This window comes from Tiliqua scincoides, chromosome 2 (genome assembly GCF_035046505.1).
Source record: "Tiliqua scincoides isolate rTilSci1 chromosome 2, rTilSci1.hap2, whole genome shotgun sequence".
NCBI classification, from domain to species: Eukaryota; Metazoa; Chordata; class Lepidosauria; order Squamata; family Scincidae; genus Tiliqua; species Tiliqua scincoides.
Window position 1 is genome coordinate 266,626,021 of NC_089822.1, and position 16,599 is coordinate 266,642,619.

Consider the following 16,599-nt stretch of genomic DNA (forward strand, 5'->3'; position numbering starts at 1 on the left):
CCAAATGTAGTCACATACTATGGTAGCATCAAGTTTAATATATGAAAAATAAAATATTGAAATGAATGGGGACCCATCTGAAATTGACTCGTGACCCACCTAGTGGGTCAGGACCCACAGTTTGAGAAACACTGCTTTACAGAAAGGTTTAGCTCCCCTTCAAAGGGAACCCAGGCATGCTGAGTTAGATTCAGCCCTAGATGCTGGAAAGTTTGCTAACAGAAAAAAGGTGACAGCTGTCAGACGAATCATTTAATAAGCAGTGTAAATGGGCTCTCCCTTGATAGGGACCTTCAGAGTAGCCACCTGCTTGGGTGTTCTAGCTCTGGCATAGCAGGACCCTCCAGTTCCTGGATTCTGTGAAAGCTACAGAGACCATAAGGATGGAGGTGTCACAGAGTTGGCGGCCTTTGCAGTGTGCAGAAGGGGTCTCCAAGATCTGGCAGGGGGCTCTGTGACTTGAGGAAGGACTGCATGGGGGTCTTCTGGAAGCAGAAGTTTGGTGAGATGCTGTTTATTCTTTGTTGTCATTCTAATAAACAAAACATAGGGCGCAATCCTATCCCCTTATGTCAGTGCTTTCCAGTACAGTGCTTTCCAGCACTGACATAAGGGCAACGCAGCTCTGAGGTAAAGGAACAAACATTCCCTTTCTTCGAGGAAGCTTCCATGGGTGATACCCAAATGCAGGATGAAGCACATGTTCCATTGACACTGCTATGCCAGTGCTGGAAAGCACTGACATAAGGGGTTAGGGTTGCGCCCTTAAAAACTCAACTACCCTTTTTCAAATTGCAGAAATGCAAAGGGTTGAGCATTGCAGGAAAATATCAGGTTTCCCCTCCTTGAGTCTCTGAAATGTGTCTTGGGTAGGGATAATTTGCGCCTTTCTTCATTCAGGCTCCGGTGTCCTTTGAGGAGGTGGCTGTGTCTTTCTCCAAGGAGGAGTGGGCTCTGCTGGAGCCAAAACAGAAGGCCCTGTATGCAGAAGTGATGCTGGAGAACCTGGAGAACGTGGCTTTTCTGGGTAAGTCAGGACCCCTTTGCTTAATCTCCCTAGATCAGGGGTCTCCAAACTGTGACCTGGAGGCACATTGGGCCCCCCCCCCACAAGATTTTTTCCAGCCTGCAAGAATTTAAAATATTTTTTATTGCTGATATTTTTGCTATTGATGGATTCATTTAAATTTCATTTGTTCATTTTTAAAATATACAATATCTAGAAAGTTTGGACACCACTGCCCTAGATGCTAAAAGGTATGGATTGTTCTTAGTGTTTATCACCAATGATTCTGCAGAGAAATGGGGAGCAAATGCCGGGATGGGAAGTTTCCAAAGTAACAATGGTCTTTAAGGGAGGAGGCTGTGGCTTTGTGGCAGAGAAGCTGCTTGGCATGCAGAAGATCCTGAGTTTAGTCCTTGCTGCATTTCCAGGTGGGGATCTGAAAATCTCCCCCCAAACCCTGGAGAGCCATTCTGGGCTGCTGGAGGTGAACTCCAAGTCGAATCCCTGGCATGGCTCCAAAGGGGAGGGGCTGATTGAACTGCAGGCTGATGCTCCTGCAAAACTTAGTGCTTTGCACCTCTTCTAGCTATGCTACTCTGTGCATCTTTTATAGATTGTGAGCCCTTTTGGGACAGGGATCCATTTAGTTATTTTATTTTGTCTGTAAACCGCTTGTGAGAACATTATCATTAAGAACATTCAACAAAAAAGAGGTACATAAATATTATTAATGATAATTCTAGTGAATTCTGGAACTCCTATTCAGTTGTGTGAGTGTCATCACGTAGGTCACTGATTTTTTGTTGGTTTACCTGTGCTCCCCCCGCCCCCTCACTTTCTGCTTTTTGAGAAAAAATAGGCAAAAAAGCCAGTGGCTTCTCAAAGCAGCATTGCAACATAGGAACATAAGAACAGCCCCACTGGATCAGGCCATAGGCCCATCTAGTCAGCTTCCTGTATCTCACAGCGGCCCACCAAATGCCCCAGGGAGCACACCAGATAACAAGAGACCTGCAAGGCCTCCTGGGAATTGTAGTTAAGAACATAAGAACAGCCCCACTGGATCAGGCCATAGGCCCATCTAGTCCAGCTTCCTGTATCTCACAGCGGCCCACCAAATGCCCCAGGGAGCACACCAGATAACAAGAGACCTCATCTTGGTGCCCTCCCTTGCATCTGGCATTCTGACATAACCCATTTCTAAAATCAGGAGGTTGCGCATAACACATCATGTCTTCTAACCCGTAATGGAATTTTCCTCCAGAAATTGGTCCAATCCCCTTTTAAAGGGAACTAGGCCAGATGCCATCACCACATCCTGTGGCAAGGAGTTCCACAGACAAACTACATGCTGAGTACAGAATGACTCAGATCACACCATAACTGGCTCTGGCCTTTACAGTGTGGGCTACCACAGAGTTCTGTTTTGTCCCCCATGCTTTTGTGCATCTATGTAAAGCCACTGGGGGAAGTCATCCAGCTCTATCTGTCCCTGCCATCCCATTCCAGGGAGGCTATACAGGTCCTGGAGCCCTGCCTGGAGGCGGTTTGGGTCTGGATGAGGGCAATAGATTAAAACTGATTCCAAAAAAGACAAGCCTCCTCCTCAGGAAATCCTTAATGCAGGTCCTAAGGCATCTGCCCTCTCTGTATGGGGTAGCAGCCGTCCTGCAGGATCCGATGCACAGTTTAGGAGTGCTCTTTTCTCACAGGTCTCCCTGGAGAAGCAGGTGGCAGCTGTGGGCAGGAGTGTGTTTGCCAGTTTTGGCTGGTACGCCAGCTATGGCCATACTTGACCCAATCAGACCTGACCATAGTGGTCCATGCCTTAGTGACCTCAAGACTGGATTACCATAATGCGTTCTGGTGGTGGTTACTGGAGCTAAGCATTTTCAATCTGTTGAACCGCTGCTTCAGTGACTGCACTAGGTGTCCTTTCCTTTCTGGGCCCAATGCAAGGTGCTGACCTTTAAAGGTCAATAAGCCCTTCACGGTTTGGGTCCAGGTTATCTGAGGGACCGTTTTCTTCCGTACTTTCTGACCCAATCTCTGTGGCCATCCATCCCATACATGATGTTATATGTTTCAGTCATGGGGATCTTGGAAAGAAACATTACGGTGGTTACTCCAGCAGTCATTTCTTGTGGCTTTGTGCTATGCAGTCATGTTGACACCTCTCAACGATCTCTTCCCCCTCCCATTTTTGCCTGTTGGTTGGTGAAAAGGCTCCCCTGCCACAAGGGCAATGCAGTCAGATATTAAGCAGGATGGGAGATGCAGTGGATCCACTCTTGCTCTCTCCACTTCAGCTGAGCTCAGTGCCTTCTCCCTGCCATTTAAAAAAGAATGAAACTGTTCAGGGAAAAGCCCCTCTGTACAAAACAGGTGATCCAGGGTTTCTCAGACGCTACTGCAGCATTGAAGCTGCGGAGAGAATCTAGAGCAGGGGTGTCCAAACATTTTGACAGGAGGGCCACATCATCTCTCTGACACTGTGTTGTGGGCTGGGGAAAAAAAGAATTAATTTACATTTAGAATTTGAATAAATTTACATAAATGAATGGAAGTTACATAATGATGGAACTTATATGAATGAATGAAGGTCTTGCAGTAGCTCAAGGCCTATAAAAGACCTTGCACAAAGCAAGCCCAGCCTTTCCTTCACTGTCACTGCTGCATCACAGATGTGAAACAAGAAGAAGTGGAAGGAGCCCTTATTCCACAGCTCAGGTGAGAGGTCAAACAGTCGTCCTCATGCTAAGAGCAGTTTTGTCAGGCCAGCAGAAGCTCCAGGAAGTCTGGAGGGCCAGAGGCTCATTGGAGACTGTGGAGACTGTGGGCCAGATTGAGAACCCCCAAGGGCCACAAGTGGCCCCCGGGCCGGGGTTTGGGCACCCCTGATATGGAGGGAGACCCCTATCCTGTGTCCCTCTAAAGCAGGGGTCCCCAACCCTTTCAGTAGGAGGGCCACATTGTATATTTTACATATTTTCCTGGGCTGAAAAAATCCGCCATGCACCACAGTCTCTGCCCGATCCATTGCGGAAACCTGGTTTGTTATCATTTGTTTACACAGGTGCAAAAGTGGTGCTGTGTCCTCACTGTGATCGTTTTATAGCATAGTTGAAAAGTCAACATGCAGAAACAGTTTGTTTCTGTTGAGGCAGGGCTGAGGTTAACACTGAATAATTATGCTATGAGGGTCTTATGGCATATGGCGCAGGTGATTGAAAGTGAGGGTTAGCCAGGCTGGCACACTCTGGCCATGTAGAGAGAACTGCGGCAGACTTGGAACCCCTGCTCTAACTGCTGAGAGTTGGTCACTGATAAGGGCTGCCATCCTGTGCATAATTTCCTGGGAGTCATTTCTGCTGAATCTGTTGGGTTTACTTCTGAGTATATTTATATGCTAAAGAGTGTGCATTGGAGGATCCACCTCTCTGTTACTAATCCATTCTCTCTCTGTTCCAGGAAGGTGCAGACAAGACAGTGAGAATCAGAGGGAACCATGTGGGGTGTCACTGGAAACGGCGTTGTGTGATGTAGAGGAAGTGACTCTTAGAGACCAGGATGGATCAAGGAGGCAGGAGGCAAGACCAGCACCTGTCAGGTGGACTGAAGCGCTCATTCTTCAGGTTTCTGATTTCCATGAAATCCCAAGACCACAAGAACATCCAAAGGGCAAGAGAAGGGAAAAGGGGGAAACAATCAGTTCAGAATCCTACATTAATGAATACTGCAAAGGAAAGGAAAGGTTGAAGTGCTCTGAGTGGAGAAAGGGCTTCAGTACAAGCTCAAACCTCAGACCCCATGAAAAATTCAAGACAAGGGAGAAAGCTGTGCATGAAGACATTTCAATAAAGCAGGAGGGAAGCCAGACAGAGAAACAGAGAAAAAAATCTGATGCTCATCAGGGTGAGGATTTGCGTGTCTTTCCAGATGATCTAGAAAAAGAAACTAGAAAGAGGAAGGAAAAAGCCCCTCAAAGTGCAAACACCTTCAACAGTAAATCAAAACATGAGGAACCACATAAATGCTTGGAGTGTGGAATGGGCTTCAGTAAGGCAGCAAATCTCGCTGTGCATCAAAGAACCCACACTGGGGAGAAACCTTATAAATGCTTAGAGTGTGGAAAGAGCTTCAATCAGAGGGGAAGTTTCACTGTGCACCAAAGAATCCACACTGGGGAGAAGCCTTATAAATGCTTGGAGTGTGGAAAGAGCTTCAGTCGCAGGGGAAGCCTCGCTGTGCACCAAAGAATCCACACTGGGGAGAAACCATATAACTGCCTGGAGTGTGGAAAGAGCTTCAGTGACAGGCGTAGCCTCACTGCGCACCAAAGAATCCACACTGGGGAGCAACCATATAAATGCTTGGAGTGTGGGAAGATCTTCAGTTACAGGGGAAGCCTTGCTGGGCATCAAAGAATCCACACTGGGGAGCAACCATATAAATGCTTGGAGTGTGGAAAGAGCTTCCATCACAGGGGAAACCTCACTGTGCATCAAAGAACCCACACTGGGGAGAAACCTCATAAATGTTTGGAGTGTGGAAAGATCTTCTATCAGAAGGCAAGGCTCTCTGTGCATCAAAGAATCCACACTGGGGAGAAGCCTTATAAATGCTTGGAGTGTGGAAAGAGCTTCAGTCACAGGGGAAACCTCGCTGTGCACCAAAGAATCCACACTGGGGAGAAACCATATAACTGCCTGGAGTGTGGAAAGAGCTTCAGTGAGAGGCGAAGCCTCACTGTGCATCAAAGAATCCACACTGGGGAGCAACCATATAAATGCTTGGAGTGTGGGAAGATCTTCAATTACAGGGGAAGCCTTGCTGGGCATCAAAGAATCCACACTGGGGAGCAACCATATAAATGCTTGGAGTGTGGAAAGAGCTTCAGTAACGCAGCAAACCTCACTGTGCATCAAAGAACCCACACTGGGGAGAAACCATATGAATGCTTGGAGTGTGGAAAGAGCTTCAGTAACGCAGGAAACCTCACTGTGCATCAAAGAACCCACACTGGGGAGAAACCTTATCAATGCTTGGAGTGTGGAAAGAGCTTCAGTCAGAGGATAATCCTTGCTGTGCATCAAAGAACCCACACTGGGGAGCAACCTTATAAATGCTTGGAGTGTGGAAAGAGCTTCAGTGAGAGGCGAAGCCTCACTGTGCATCAAAGAATCCACACTGGGGAGAAACCATATAAATGCTTGGAGTGTGGAAAGAGCTTCAGGCAGAGATCAGACCTGACTGTGCATCAAAGAATCCACACTGGGGAGAAACCATGTAAGTTTTGAGTGTGGAAAAAGATTCATCCAGAGTACACACTTAACTCTGCATCAAAGAACCCATGCATGGGAGAAACCATATTAATACTTAGAATGTGGAAGGAGCTTCAGGGATCACTCATTCCTTACTTCTTATGAAATAATTCATATTGGAGCTGAACCATTTAAATTTTTCGAGTGTGGATGGACTGCTCTACTACAGGGCAAGGTACACAAGGTGTACACACAGGGTTGGCCCAGGAATGCATCCATGACACTCCTTAACACAGTGTTAAATCTGGGAGGAAACGGGACTTTTACTGTGGCTCTTTGGCTTGTGGATCTGTCTGTGGCTTGTGGATGAAGGAGTGTATAGGAGGTTAGGGACACAGCTGTGGGGCTACTGCTGCTGCAGAAGTACATTTTGGTGCAGAGATGATACTTTCCATTAAGTTCCACCTTTCCGTTGTGAATGTCTCCTGGTTTTGGTACTGTGCGGGATAGAACATAAGAACAGCCCCACTGGATCAGGCCATAGGCCCATCTAGTCCAGCTTCCTGTATCTCACAGCGGCCCACCAAATGCCCCAGGGAGCACACCAGATAACAAGAGACCTCATCCTGGTGCCCTCCCTTGCATCTGCCCTTCTGACATAGCCCATTTCTAAAATGAGGAGGTTGCACATACACATCATGGCTTGTACCCCATAATGGATATTTTCCTCCAGAAACTTGTCGAATCCCCTTTTAAAGGCATCCAGGCCAGATGCCATCACCACATCCTGTGGCAAGGAGTTCCACAGACCAACCACATGCTGAGTAAAGAAATATTTTCTTTTGTCTGTCATAACTCTCTCAACACTCAGTGGATGTCCCCTGGTTCTGGTGTTATGTGAGAGTGATGATGATGATGTAACCTTTACTGGCATATTTACTTTACTGCTGAAGTCCAAGTGCTGCAAAGAGATCATCGCTACTGAGCTGCATGAAATCCTCTGTCTCTGCTGGAGAGAAGGTGAAGTACCTCAAGACATGAGGGATGCAAACATCATCACACTGTACAAGAACAAAGGTGACAGGGGTGACTGCAACAACTACCGTTGCATCTCTCTCCTTAGCGTTGTAGGAAAGTTGTTTGCCCGAGTTGCACTAAAGAGGCTCCAGGTACTTGCAGAGAGTGTTTATCCAGAATTACAGTGCGGATTCCGAGCCAGCAGGTCCACCACTGCTATGGTATTCTCCTTTAGACAACTGCAGGAGAAATGCAGGGAACAACGACAGCCACTCTTTATAGCCTTCATAGATCTCACGAAGGCTTTCGACCTGGTCAGCAGGGACGGTATCTTCAAGATTCTCCCCAAGAGCAGATGTCCACCCAGGCTCCTCAGCATCATCAGATCCTTCCACAAGGACATGAAGGGCACTGTTGTCTTCGATGGCTCCACATCAGACCCCTTTGACATCTGAAGCGGCGTAAAGCAGGGCTGTGTTCTTGCACCAACCTTGTTTGGGATTTTCTTCGCTGTCCTGCTGAAGCAGGCTTTTGGAACTGCAGCAGAAGGCATCTATCTCCGGACCAGATCAGACGGAAAGCTCTTCAACCTCTCCAGACTGAGAGCAAAGTCCAAAGTCCAGCTGAAATGTCTTCGTGACTTCCTCTTTGCCGACGATGCAGCTGTCACTACCCACTCTGCCAAAGATCTCCAGCAGCTCATGGATCGTTTTAGCAAGGCCTGCCAAGATTTTGGACTGACGATCAGCCTAAAGAAAACACAGGTCATGGTTCAGGATGTGGACTCACCTCCTTGCATTACAATCTCTGCGCATGAACTGGAGGTTGTCCATGACTTTGTGTACCTCGAGTCATGGACTCTCCACTCACAACAGGAGAGGAAACTGAACGCTTTCCACATGCACTGCCTCCGGCGCATTCTCGGCATCACCTGGCAGGACAAAGTTTCTAACAACACAGTCCTGGAACGTGCTGGAATCCCTAGCATGTATGCACTGCTGAAACAGAGATGCCTGCGTTGGCTCGGTCATGTCGTGAGAATGGATGATGGCCGGATCCCAAAGGATCTCCTCTATGGAGAACTCATGCAAGGAAAGTGCCCTACAGGTAGACCACAGCTGCGATACAAGGACATCTGCAAGAGGGATCTGAAGGCCTTAGGGATGGACCTCAACAAGTGGGATACCCTGGCCTCTGAGCGGCCCGCTTGGAGGCAGGCTGTGCAGCATGGCCTTTCCCAGTTTGAAGAGACACTTTGCCAGCAGTCTGAGGCAAAGAGGCAAAGAAGGAAGGCCCATAGCCAGGGAGACAGACCAGGGACAGACTACACTTGCTCCCGGTGTTGAAGGGATTGTCACTCCCGGATTGGCCTTTTCAGCCACACTAGACGCTGTGCCAGAACCACCTTTCAGAGCGCGATACCAAAGTCTTTCGAGACTGAAGGTTGCCAATACAATACTAGCATATACATATACATCAAAACGATATGCAAATAAAATTCAAAATTTATATAAGATCAGAGGATGGTGCCATAATCTATAAATGCATGGCACACACACAGGGAAATCCAGTAGACTATAGTGCCCCCATTAGCTGATCTCATACAGGACTAAGCTTCCAGTCTCATTTCCCGTGTACTTATGACTGTGGCGACAAAGGGAGAGATGTTGATAAGAGTTTCTCCCTTCTCTGCTGACAAAAGTGCTTGTATTGCATCTGCCTCTGCCCACCCCCGGAAGCGTGCTAGGATGGGCATAAGATGTTTCTAATGCTGGGTCTTATGCAAAGGACAGAACCGAAGGATATGTTCAACTGACTCCACATGGTTCAAATCACAAAGACAGAGCCTTGTGGAAAGAGTTATCCCTTTACACCCGCGCCATTGAAGGGCTGAAGAAAGGGCATTACATCTTGCCAGCATGAAGGCTCTTCTTAACTGCGGATTCTGCAGCTGGGATAAATAAAATGGCATCCTGCCTAACTGAACGGGTACATGAAAGTGCAATGGGGAGCAGTAGGTGTTAGCCAAACTCATTAGCTCTTGATATTCAATGTCCATGATTCTCTCCCTGACAGCTCCATATGCTGCTGTTTGACACATCATACCCAGGCACTCAATATCGAGACCAATTGATTTTAACTTGGTGTGTAAAATGGTGATCCCTCAAGGCAGGACCGAGTCGGATACCAACTGGAACATCAGGCTATCATTGACCACATTGAAAAGGATACCAAGCCAAAATTTGCAAATCTTAGCCATGCCATTGTGTTCAACCTGATAAGACCTGTCTCAAGGCATAAAACGGAGTAAGGGACACATCTTGGCATGCCTAGAATTTTCCTAAGGAAAATAGATTGAATACGCCCCGTAGCTAGATTTAGTGCCTTGAACCAGACCGGAACACCATACAAAACTTGAGTAACTTGTAAGTAAACCTGTCTTGGCTTTGAAAACCTCCAGGGCTGCCAGAACATATCTATTGCCCTGGGTATGATAAAATGGTGAAATTGCTGACGATGAAAGCTTAGCCAAGTTAAGCACTGAGCTGCAACGGAAAGCCCATGAGTGCCTATAGTGAAATGTAATACCCAAGTATTTAAACTGGTGGACTTGCTCAATCTTATTATCCTTACAGATCCAGCTGTAAGGCTTCCAACTCTTTGCAAAGATCATAACTTTGGACTTGGTATAATTAATCTCCAGCTTGTTGGTTGCTAGATATTCACTACATTTGTTAAGCAACCTCAAAAGGCCAATGCGGATGCAAGATATTCGAGCCATGTCATCTGCCTATAAAAGCAGTGGCACCCGAAGGTTGCCCAGCTTAGGACAATGGCTGTTAACATTCTCCAAGGCTGGAGTGAGGTCATTCATAAACAGGTTGAACAGTAGAGGTGCCAGGATACAACCCTGTTTGACCCCTTTATTGGTAGTTATTGTCTGGGACAGAGTCCCAGGTTGGGGACACCGCACCTTACAGGATGTGTTGGTGTACAGAGATCTGATCAGAAGCAGAAGTCTTCCCTAGTAAGGTAAGCTTGTTCCAAAGCAATCCTCTATCTATCGAATCAAATGCCCCTTTTAAATCAATAAAGGCTACATACAGCCTTGCCTTGGATGCCTTAACTTGCTTGTCAATAAGATGCGAGAGAATCAGGCAGTTGTCAATGGTCGATTTACCTTGCCTGAAAGCTGCTTGCTCCGATCCGAGAATGCAGTGGGAGCTAACCCAGGCCCTGAGCTTATTATATAGGTATCTTGCATAGGTTTTGCCGACAGTTGACAATAAACTGATAGGCCTAAAATTGGCTGAGGAGTCAGGATCACCTTTCTTAAAGATTGGGTCAATGATTGCGGTCAACCAATCTTGTGGGATTTGTCCCATTCTGTTAATTTCAGAGAAAAGAGGAGCTAGTAGTCGTGCCCACTAACTAGGATAATTTTTCAGCAATTCAGAGGGTATTGCATCAATTCCAGGGGCCTTCTTACTTTTAAGATGTCCAATTAATTGACTAACCTCTTCTGGTTCCACTGGCGCCCATACGGGAAGCTCAGATTCTACACATCCTTCCTGAGAGAGGTTAATATCCAAGAACATTTTTCCAAAGTGTTGTACCCAAAGAGAGAGATGGATTTGGGCTGAGACACCTCCTTCAGGTCTTAGTGAGCCTGTTACAATAGACCAAAAAACTCCTATTTTTAGAGAGAATTGCTTGTAATAGCTTCCCCCACTGCTCTTGGTAATACCTCTGTTTCTTATCCAGTGTTATTTTACCTAGCTGTTTTTTAAGTTCAGAGTACTTAAGCAGGTACCTGGGATTGTTGGATTTTCTAAAATTGCGGTATGTTTCTCTAATTTGCTGCTTCACATCCTTCCATTCATAGTCAAACCCCTCCCTTTTAGTTCCTGTTCTCCTGGTACCCATCAGCCCCATCTTGCATCCTAATTCCTTATGAAGCCAGCTCATGAGGGATTCATAAGTGTCATGAATATGTGCAGTTTAGGCCTAGTAGCATGGCAAAGCCTGAACCAAAGTAACCCAGTAACATAGAAGTGGCTTGCATCCTAGCTGCAAGGAATTTACAACTCAATGAAAGGTGATAATGTAGCATCTCAGCAGACCCGAGAGGCGCCATGAATACCCAGTGGGGAGAGGGAGAACTAAGAGGGCTAGCATCCAGCCCCACTTTGAGAAGATTCTGCCCCCAAGGGTTCTGATTGGTCAGTTCAAATAAGTACCTGTTTGAACTGACAGGTTCCTTTGCTCTTTGTCTTTGGTCTTTGCCTCTGTTGGTGGGAAAGGTGGTGGGTGCAACATCCTGCCCCACCAGGACCATGTGGCCTCATAGGTAACTGGGCTAAGGATCTACAAAAGAAGCTGACCCAGGTGAGAGTTAGAGAATAATAGAGTTAGCCAGTTAGCTTTATTATTTTATGCTGATATGTTTCCTAGAAGTTTTTATGCCTCTAGCATTTGCTGTCTTGTAACTTTTGCAACCCTATGTACTTAATAAAGTAAAAATCCTTTTACCATGTTGGTTCATTGTCTGTTGGGGACAAAGTTTCAGAATCTTGCCTAGCCGTTCAGCAAGCTACCAAATCCTCATTGTGGACTAGTAACTTGAGGACTGAGACTTTAAGTAAAGAAAGTGCTCAGTGCCTATAAGGGATATAGTTAAGCCTAGAGGGTCTCATTGTCCCTGGACTGAGACACTGGCACATACAGGGTGGTGGCAGTACTACCGAACAGGGGTCCTTGAGGCTCTAGGGTTCAAGAATCAAGAACTCTGAGCACCCAAAACCCTGGGAGTGCGCGACAAGTATACGACAATAAGATCCTCCTCCTGTAGTATCCTCCTCTCTTAAAATATCTGAAAGGTATTTAATACATTGAGTTCCCATAATTAATTGTTGGAATTTCGCAGGGGTACTTCTATCCCACCATATTTTATAGCTATGTTCCACACTATCCTCTAGCCTAGATAAAGTCTCTAATGTGGGGACATATAGGTCCAAAGTCATGATAAGAGGTACGTGGTCACTCACAGTATTATCACCTATGTAGAAATCTGTCACATAGGGTCTCAGTCTTATAGAGACCAAAATAAAGTCCACCACACTAGCACCCAGGGCAGAGGCATAGGTAAACTCCCCCGAATATGGAAAGTCTTGATAAGGTCATACCTTATCAAGGCTGATGCTAAATTTAGCAAACTCAATACCAGCAGCATTAAGGTGGCAGTCTTTAGAATGTCTATTAAGCAAGCAAATCGGGGGGAAGAGCTGAATCCTGATATACTTCCAATGCCTTATAGAAAACCTGCCTTGAGCTGCCCACCCTGGAGTTCATATCACCCATAATCAGGACCTGAGCTGAGGAATGCAAGCTTTCTAGAGTTTCTACACAAGACAAAAGATTGCCCCAGTATAAAGATCGTTGGGTGGAATTAAGGGAAGGGGGAACATAGACATTTACACAAATTAATTTCATCTCAAACACAAGTGTCATTATGGCTTGCACTATGCAGCAGCCCTGCCTTATCTCCAAATGACTTGAGCTCAGACGTTTTGTGACAAAAATAGCTAGACCTGCTGATGGGCGTCCCCTAGTACTAACTTGCATGGCTGGACAGGAATAAGTATTGTAACCAGGAATGTGTACTGAATCCTTCGCCCAAGTTTCCTACAATGCTATAATGTCAAAAGTCTTAAGATAATCTAAAAGTTCCTTGTCATGCTTTTTTCTGCCCCAACCAGCTATATTCCATGATAGTATTTTCAGAGTATGAGAAGAGGGGGCATGGGCCAGAGGTAGATTATTTAGTCAGTTATCATTTTGTGTCAGGACCTCAATTTCCAAGGTATCAGAGGATACACACGGAGTAGGAATCATTCCCTGAGGCACAGTGAAGTCCGGATTGGGAAGGGAAGGAATTACTGTAAGATCCTCAGTACTGGGACATTGAGCAGATATCTGTGTCGAATAGGTGACAATGTGGTACGTCTCCTCCTAAAGCTCCAAATTGATCCTGGTATCCACTTGGTCATTCTCTGGGTAGCTTGCTATGTTTTGTTGTTTCATTTTTAATGAGTCTCTTCGGGAGGGGGGAAGCTGTCGTCTCTCACATCATCATCAGTGTCATTAAGAAACTTTGCTTTGACTTTGTCCAGACGCTCAGTTGTACTTCGTTCCCTCCTTAGAAGTTCTTGTGATGAGCAATCACGATGAACATCAACTGTCTGTAAATCGTCACTCCTGCCACTGTTCAGACTGGCCAGGGACTTTCCCCTGTTGTTTTGGGGACCGTTTACAGAGAGTGACCCTGGAGAGGGGAGGCATCCATGAGAAGGGGCGGGAGGCAAACTTCCTCCACCTGAAGGCTCTTGATGGATCCCAGCCTGAGTGGCCAACTTTCGAAGGCGGTCTGCTTCTAGGGATGATATTTGAGGGTCTTGTAGAGATGAGCTCTTCGAAGATGCAGGAGAACATTGGGTCAACATAATGTCCGTTAATTCCTGCCAGACAAACTCAATTTTTTTGACCCTCTGTAGTTGGTTTTGTGGAGGGAGAACTCTGTACGCCTCCAGAGCCTCCCTGGTTAGCGTGTCCTCATCGATATCCAGCTGGAGCAGCAGGTCCATGGACTGGGAGCTTGAATCACTGCTGCGAGAGCCAGTATTCTGAGGAGGCGTTGTAGTTTGTGAAGAGACGTTAGGGAAACACTGAGTGATATCACCAGTACCTAAGATCTCCTCTGAGCTGCACACAGAATTCCTCAGAAGATGATTCCTGGCACACACTGTGTCTAAGGCAGGCAGCTCATCCTGTGCCTCTGTGATTGAGTTTGTTATCCTCACCGGGCACCTAGGAGTGGCAGGCATTGTCTCCATTGGGCAGTCTACTTCTGTGTGTGCACTGCTAATGTCCAAAGGTTCGCAGCTCTTACTCCTGGCAAATGAATTCACAGCAGAGAGAAACTCTGTGAGTGCTTCAGCTGTGGTGTTCTCAAATCATTTGATTTGAATATGGTGACAATTTCTGCCCCAGGCACTAGCATACTGGGGGAGGGGGTCCTGTGTTACCGGGCGGCACACTGGTGGGGTGCCGCCAACATAGCAACCTGCTCCATAGCAATCCCACACTGCTGTTCTTTGTGACCTGCGAGCACTGCTGCTGCTGCTGTTCCCCGTACCAACACCCAGCCCAGATAGGGCGGCTTTCCCACTGGCCAGACCTGCAATTGCCATCCTGCGGCCAGCAGCAGCCTTCTTCTTGGCCCCACTGGACCTCTATGTTCAAAAATCAACCCAAGGAATTCCAGTTGTGCTGGGTGTTAAAACTGTAAGCATAAAATCTGCGTGTGGACTGACTTCAAAAATAGGTATTGAAAAAAACAATGGAGACATCAACTTCAGAGATACATTTAATCTTTAAATTGTCTGATACTATTGCACAAGAGCCGATTCCTCCAGTTTCCCCGCCATAGCAGAAAGCCGTGCCAGAATGGACTGCACTGCAAGCTGTGGCGGAGGGACTATGAGGACAGATCGGGAGGCTTGGGGGGGGAAGCCAAATTACTTTCCCTTCCTTGCCCTGCATAAGCCACCAGTGCTTACCAATGGGGCAGTCTCTTAGCTGCTGCAAGTCAGAGGTGACAAAGGGGGCATACCAACTGCTACCAGAGGGGATCATATCCGGCACTAATCAGCCCGCCGGGTGCCACCCCTCCTGCTTCCCTCATGCCCTGAGCCCTTCCCGCATTCTGCATCTTTCTGGGCAGTAATATCTAGTGTAGCAAACCCGCTCCCTGTTTCCCTCTTCCCTTTGTTTGGACCTGCAGCTTACTGGAGAAAAGCCGTGGTAGTTTGAATGCACTGGCACCAGCACAGGATAGCCAGAGGGGCTCCCTGGGCAGAACCCCCTCCTCCTAGAACAATACTGCACCTCAGGGGTCTCCGTCAGAAGGAGTCTCACAGTAGCACCTGCAGAGCCCGACAATTCCTCTGTTTTCCCAAAACAAGGCAGACTGAATAATATGCAAACAAAGCTTTATTAAGGTACTAATAAGAAGAAAAAAGATTACAAAATTCAGTTCAGCAAGAAGCAAACAGGAAAAAGTATCTCTTTAGTAATGTAAATAGATGTGTTTTGTTTTGTTTTTGATGCATCAAAGCACAAACCACTGCATTTGGGCATTTAAGGTATTTTCTAGACATTAAAATAGGTTACTTTTCCCCTTAGAAATGATACCGCGGCTGCCACTGCTGGCACAGTATCACCTGCCTAGCACATTTTTAAAGCATTTCAGATTAGTAAGAATGAGTACTTGGAATACAATCACACAGCGCTGCTTCCTGCCATTTCATTTTTTCTAATCACAAAATCTGTGAAAGAATTACTTTCAAAGGTCTCTATAACTAAGGAGATCAATTCAAATGAAGTCATGACGCTGCCCTGCAGATGGCACGGAGGCACTGCAGGCCTCCTGCATGTGTGTACTTCGGAGCTCTTACTGCCAGCTTTGAATGCTCTGACACAGCCCAAGGAGCTTTGGAAAAGGGCAGAGGGCAGGGATTCTCAAACATTTAGCACTGGGACCCCTTTTTCCGAATGAGAATCTGTCAGGACCCGCTAGAAGTGATGTCATGACCAGAAGTGACATCATCAAGCAGGACAATTTTTAACAATCCTAGGCTGCCATCTTATCTACACCCACGAGTAAGTTCCATTGACTATCAGAATTAAAAGTACAGGTCTGCAAGATTTTCCCAAATGCAGTCACAGACCATGGTAGCCTCGAGTCAAATATATTAAAAATAATATATTGAAATGAAGGGAGACCCACCTGAAATTGGCTTGCGACCCACCTAGTGGGTCCTGACCCACAGTTTGAGAAACATTGGATCGGGAGAAAGACAAATGCGCAGAAACATAGGTCTCATTGCTTCTGGCTACTGCCGGTTCCTATCTATGCATACTTGGCTCATGGCCCCACCAGTTCTTCCCGCTCTGAACGACTGAGAGTGGACTTGCCTGGCTGCCCCATTGGAAGGAAGTGACTGGTTGCCTAGTGGCCCTGACCAGTTTCCATGAAACCAGAGCCTGACCTGTCCCTGCTCCTTGGGACTCTCCTGAGTCTTCAGCAGATGTAAAGGAATGTCCAGCAGAGAGAATCTCTGGATGCTTTGCCAGCACACTGAATGGGGTGGGGGTGGAAACTGACCCCCAGTGAAACGCATACAGGGTCTTACAGAAGCTTCCGGAAAGAGATGCGGGACATGTGAAATAGAGGATGATGTGGCAAAGGCT

General features: G+C 46.7%; 1 protein-coding gene and 1 pseudogene across 1 annotated transcript in view; both read left to right on the plus strand.

Moving 5' to 3' along the window:
- Positions 1-6,795, plus strand: part of LOC136640513 (zinc finger protein 721-like) — a 30,388-nt pseudogene extending 23,593 nt beyond the window's left edge.
- The window catches only part of LOC136640365 (zinc finger protein ZFP2-like), a 246,632-nt gene that overhangs the window by 117,994 nt on the left and 112,039 nt on the right, over positions 1-16,599 (plus strand). The gene's annotated exons all lie outside the window — the stretch shown is intronic.